Source organism: Pteronotus mesoamericanus, unplaced genomic scaffold (assembly GCF_021234165.1).
Source record: "Pteronotus mesoamericanus isolate MK-2021 breed Mesoamerican mustached bat unplaced genomic scaffold, CSHL_Meso_final contig_173, whole genome shotgun sequence".
Lineage (NCBI taxonomy): Eukaryota > Metazoa > Chordata > Mammalia > Chiroptera > Mormoopidae > Pteronotus > Pteronotus mesoamericanus.
In genome coordinates this window covers 13907512-13913806 of record NW_026555072.1, presented here as the reverse complement: position 1 = coordinate 13913806, position 6295 = coordinate 13907512, and positions in this window count along the sequence as shown.

Genomic DNA, 6295 nt, shown 5'->3' with positions numbered 1-6295 from the left:
ATAGAGCTTTGAGAGAGGAAGGTATTGTTGAGACCATCTTGATGGCATAAGTGGTGCAAGTGACTAAACCCCATTAAAGCCTCTGTATAAACTTTAGGATTCTGGCAGGTGAATACAGACATGTAGTCTTGTAGTCATCCAAGACAAGCCTTGTAAATAGGTTCTCTTGCTCATTAAACTTGCCACCTACCCATCTGGAGTGTCTTCCTTCTTACCATTTTCCAAATAGAATGAATATATTTTGGAGGACTGTGTTCCCATATTTGAAAACTGTATAAAGCCTAAATTTATAATCTATTTTTCTTCATCAGGTAAGAAATAATAAAATCAATTTGATTGACATATTTTCTGGACTAACAATCTCGGAGTAGAAAAGGCAGAAGAAATACTGCATTCTTTTTTTTTTTTTCAAAGTTGAAAATCCAAATATATTTTATTGCTGGTAACAGTGCAGCCCTGGATCTGACTGTAAAATAGGAAACTTATGACACAAGGAACATTTTAAAGAGCAAGCTCTCACTAGTTAATGTTTTCTATATTTTTCTTTGGGAGAGATAATGTCAAACCCCATGGGATGACAGCTTGAGGTGAAAACAGGTCAAAAAAATCTAGTTACTCTTCTGGAAAAACCAGGGCAGAGCTAAGAGCTGTAGAAAGGAGGGGTGGTCACCAAAAGACATTAAAAACAAAAACAAAAACAAAAACAAAAACGGTCAGGTCTATCTTACTCTCGATGAGATGGGAAAAGGATGGTAATAAAAAAATGACAGCAGACTTCTGCTTCTCTCCAAAATCTGTTAATGGGCTGTATTTATCCCCCTACATGAATGAACTAGAAAACACTGGCCAAAATACATGAAACAAATTTCTTATGGTATTGAACATCAGGCAACAAGGAAAAGCGATCCCTGAGACTTGGGAAGGGATGATATTTTTTTTAAGTGGCACGAGATTTGAGAGGTTGGAATATGGAACAGGTCACGTGCTATCAAAAATGATGGAGGCACTTAGACAAGCAAGACAGGGAAAACAGATAAAAGGTAATGTTTTAGTTTGGGGTTTTCTTTTATTTTGGTTTTTCTTGTGTTTTGTTTTTTGTGACCTCCTGGGCACATTTTTCAATTTTAGAAGTCACATGGAGAGCCCCCCGAATAAAACAATGAAATTTGTGTTCAAAGATCAGTAAATCTGGGTTCAAAAAAGATAAATGAAATAAATGATACATAGACTGCTGACAGCTATACTTTTAAAGGGGTATGAGTTCGGCAAGGGAGTTCAAACCAAAGCAGTTAAAACAGGCCAATTTTCACTTGAGCTGTCAAAATGTATTTCATTCTATCTTATGCTAGATCTTTATAACTCAAGCTATAGTGAAAGAGTAGCCATTGTCCATTGAGTTGAGGTAGTAAACAATGCAGTCTGTATCCCAGTATACCTTCAATTTCCTAAAAAATAGAAGTGAAAAGCAGATGTGTAAGAGTCCTGATTTGTTCTTGTTTGAGGTATTTTCTTCCTACCATTATCAGTGACCTAAGTAAGAAGAAAATTAACAAGCTATTAAAATTATTTAGGTATTCATAAAATATAAGAAAACTTCATTAGTTTTTTTCAGAATAAACACATAGGTGTCCCTTCTGACTACATGTGCTCTCTTCTTTATGGCTTTCAGTTGCTCATTTATAGCTGAGATTTCTGCCAAGCTTTTAGTAAAATAAGACATGTTTATGGCTAAGACTGAATTTCACTGTTTCAGAAAACTTCAACTAGATAATTAAGAAACTTCATAGCTGAAAGTAGACACCTGAGAAATATGCCTCTATGGAACTTGACAAGTGAAGATTTACTTTTTAATTTTTTAGTGTATCCAGTGTGAGTATGGATGGAGGGACTGAGCTCAGGCTTGACAGCTGTGAACATTGCATGTCACAAAGGCCATCATCAAGCCCTGCTGTAAGTACACTGGTTGGCTGGCCAGTACTGTCATGATGAAATCCCAATGGCTTTCATGGGGCAGAATTTAAAACTTAAAAGCCATTTCTGAGAATGAACATCTGGAGAGAGTGGCAAAGAGTGTGCCAAGAATTCTAAGAGCCTTTTTACTCTTAACTTTTCCACAGCCTTTATGAGATGGCAGTATGAAAAGAAAGCATGAAAGAGATGTGGTTATTTTGGCCACAGGCTTTGGTGTGCGTGCTGAGGCAGGGAAACAAGTGTTGTTCTCTGAAGAGGACTTTCATAACTCATGCACTTAAGGATACAGCTGACCTATTTTTCTTTTGACTCAGCAAAAAAAAAAAAAAAAAAACAAAAACCCAAAAAACAAAAAAACAAAAAAACCCAAACAAGTGGTGATTCTTTAAAAAGGAAGGAAGATGTGACTTCACTTTAACTGTTAGAAGCACTTGAGTGTTTTATTTTTAGCGATAGTCTTAGCAAGTGTTCTGTAGATGACCTTCTAGAGCAGGGGTCCCCAACCTCTGGGCCTCAGACTGGTACCAGTCTGGGCCTGTTAGGAACCGGGTTGCACAGGAGGAGGTGAGCCTGAATGTAATGCACTTGAATAATTCCAAAACCATCCCCCCAAGCCCATTCTGTGGAAAAATTGTCTTCTGTGAAACCAGTGCCTGGTGCCAAAAAGGTTGGGGACCACTGTTTTAGAGAGTATAAAAAACAAGAGGCACCAACATTAAATTATCAAGAAAAATTGCTGCCCCTTGTATGGTTTATAAGTGAAGAAAATATTTTTTGTGAAGATAAGGCTGTGAGAAAAGGAAAATTTAAATAGAAACATGTGAATAGCTTGGTTTTTTTGAGTGTCCTCAGAGATAGTTTAAATTTGTGGTATTTGTTGAAAACGAATGATATATGTTTTGTCAAAACAATGTATCAACCTGGGCAAGATCAGAAAGACACTATGAAGGCTGAAAGAAAAGAACTGAATACAGGCTTTGGAAGCCAAACAAATGCATGATTTAAAGAATAGTACAAACATCTGTTTGTGCCTTAGTACCATAGAGCCTGCTGACAATGCAAATCACTGAAGGTTGCTAGGCAATGCATGTCCCCATGCCAGTCTGGTAACTCTCTTAATTCTTTGTAGAGTGCTTGTCTCTGGTTTTTGAGACTATGTGTTGCATTTTATCATTCAAGGATGCATTCATAATGCATTACTGCACTTTTTTATTTCTGTTTTCTTATTTAAGGCTATAGTATTTTAAATTTATGTACTTTTCTTTTTAATTGAATCTGTGTATTGCTGTCATAACTGGACTGTAAAATTCCTTGAAAAGAAGATAAGGCAGAGGTAACAGGCATGCTACGACAAATAAATATGGCCCAAATGAAAAAGCAGAGTAAAACTTCAAAAATAGAACTAAGTGCTGAAGAGGTAGCTAACCTATCAGATGTTCAAAACACTGGTAATCAGGATGCCCACAGATATGGTTGGGTATGGTCACAAAATAGAGAAAGAAGTGAAGGCTATGCAAAGAGAAATAAAGAAAAATATGCAGGGAACCAACAGTAAAGGGAAGGAAACCAGGACTCAAATCAATGATTTGGAATATAAGGAAGAGATAAACATTTAACCAGAACAGAATGAAGAAACAAGAATTCGAAAAAACAAGGAGAGGCTTAGGAGTCTCTGGGACATCTTTAAAGGTTCCAACATCCGAATCATAGGGGTGCCAGAAGGAGAAGAGATAGAACAAGAAATTGAAAACTTATTTAAAATAATAATGAAGGAGAACTTCCCCAATCTGGCCAAGGAAACAGACTTCCAGGAGATCCAGGAAGCTCAGAGAGTCCAAAGAAGTTGGACCCAAGGAAGCACACACCAAGGCACATCATGATTACATTACCCAAGATTAAAGATAAGGAGAGAATCTTAAAAGCAGCAAGAGAAAAGGAGACAGTTACTTATGAAGGAGTGCCCATAAGACTGTCAGCTGATTTCTCAAAAGAAACCTTGCAGGCAAGAAGGGGCTGAAAAGAAGTATTCCAAGTCATGAAAGACAAGAACTTACATCCAAGATGACTCTATCCAGCAAAACTATCATTTATAATGAAAGGGCAGATAAAGTGCTTCTCAGATAAGGTCAAGCTAAAGGAGTTCATCATCACTAAGCTCTTATTATATGAAATGTTAAAGGGACTTATCTAAGAAGAAGAAAAAGATCAAAACTATGAACAGTAAAATGACAACAAACTCACAACTATCAACAACTGAACCTAAAACAAAAACAAAAACAAAATAAGCAAACAACTAGAACAGGAACGAAATCACAGAAATGGAGATCAGAGGGGAGGGGAGAGAATGGGGGAAAAGGTACAGAGAATAAGAAGCATAAATAGTAGGTACAAAATAGACAAGGGGAGGTTAAGAATAGTATAGGAAATAGAGAAGCCAAAGAATTTATATATATGACCCATGGATATGAACTAAGTGTGTGTGTGTAGGGGGAGATTGCTAGTGGGACGGGAAATGCAGGGAGAAGGGGAATAAAGGGAAGGGAAAAAAAGAAGATAAGACAGAGACATATAGTTATTAGTGATGATTTTCAGAAGCCTATTAAGGAAATGGGGATTAATGCTGATGCTAATGCAATTTATGTGCAGATCTCTTCATAACATATGTATCTGGCATCTTCTGAGGTCACATGGTCTCCAGAGGGCAAATCCCATATTGAAGAGTTAGTCAATTTCATCTAAATAGTCAAAATTGTGTGCATAGAATTGTTCATTTATCCCCTTATTATCTTTTATGTACCTGCAAAGTCTTTACTGATAGTTCTTGTTTTATTCCTGATATCGGTAATTTGTATCTCTTCTCTTTTTTTTTTCGTTGTCATTCTTACTAGAGACTTACCAATTTTATTAATAGTTTCAAAGAACCAGTACTTTACTTCATTAATGATCTGTACTTTTTAAAATTTTACTGATTTCTTCTCTTATCTTATTTCCTTCCTTCTGCTTATATTTGGTTTATTTCATTCTTCCTTTTCTACTTTCTTTTTCTTTAAAGATTTTTTAAATTTATTTTTAGAGAAAGGGGAAGGGAGGGAGAAAGAGAGGGAGAGAAACATCAGTGTGTGGTTGTCTCTCACATGCCCCCACTGGGGACCTGGCCTGCAACCCAGGCATGTGCCCTGACTGGGAATTGAACCGGTGACCCTTTGGTTCACAGGCAGGTGCTCAGTCCACTGAGCCACACCAGCCAGGGCATCTATGTTCTTTATGTAGGAACTTAGATTACTGATCTGAAATTTTACGTTTTTTCTAATATATGCATTTTGTGCCATCAGACTGTGTCTCATCCTTGTTTTAGCTGTGCCCCACAAATTTTATTGTTGTATTTCATTTTTACTTAGTTTAATATTTTATTTTATTTTTATTGTATTTTTCCATTACCATTTAGTCCCCTTATACTCCCTCACAATCACCACACTGTTGTCCATGTCCATGAGTACTTTTTCTTTTTTGCTCGATCCCTCCACCCGCTAACCACTCCCCCAGAGCTGCCAGCCTACTCTCTATCTATGAGTCTATCTCTATTTTGCTTGTTCATTCAGTTTGTTCATTAGATTGCACATATGAATGAAATATAGTATTTGTCTTTCTCTGACTGGCTTATTTCACTTAGCATCGTGTAGATCTGTCCATACTGTTGCAAAGGGTAAATTTTTCTTCTTTATGACCTAGTAGTATTCTACTGTGCCTTTGGACCCATTGATTTCACTTCTGGAAATATATCTGAAGAAACTCAAAACACTAACTCAAAAGAACATGAGCACCCCTACGTTCACTGCAGCATTATTTACAATTACAAAGATATGGAAGTGTACACCAGTAGATGAGTGGATAAAAGAATTGTAGTTTAATATATTTTTTTAAAAATTTCACTTGGAATCTTCTCTTTAACTCACTGATTGCTTAAAAGTATGTTATTTAGTTTCTAGGTGTTTAAATATTTTCCTGTTATCTTTTAGTTATTTTTTGTTTGAATCCATTCAGACCAGAGAACACTCTCTGTATGACTTCTATTTGTTTAAAATTGTAAACCTTGGTTCTATAGCCTATGATGCAGTCTATTTTGATATGTGTTTTATGGACACTTGTAATAAATCTGTATTCTGCTCTTGTTAGATAATTTATTCTGTAAACATTGATTATTTCCTGTTGTTTGATGACACTATTGAGTTCTATAGACTTGGCATTCTGTCTGCTTCTTCAGGCAAAGATTATGAAAGTGATGTTGAAGTCTCAAACTATAATTGTGTATTTTTCTATTTCCCCT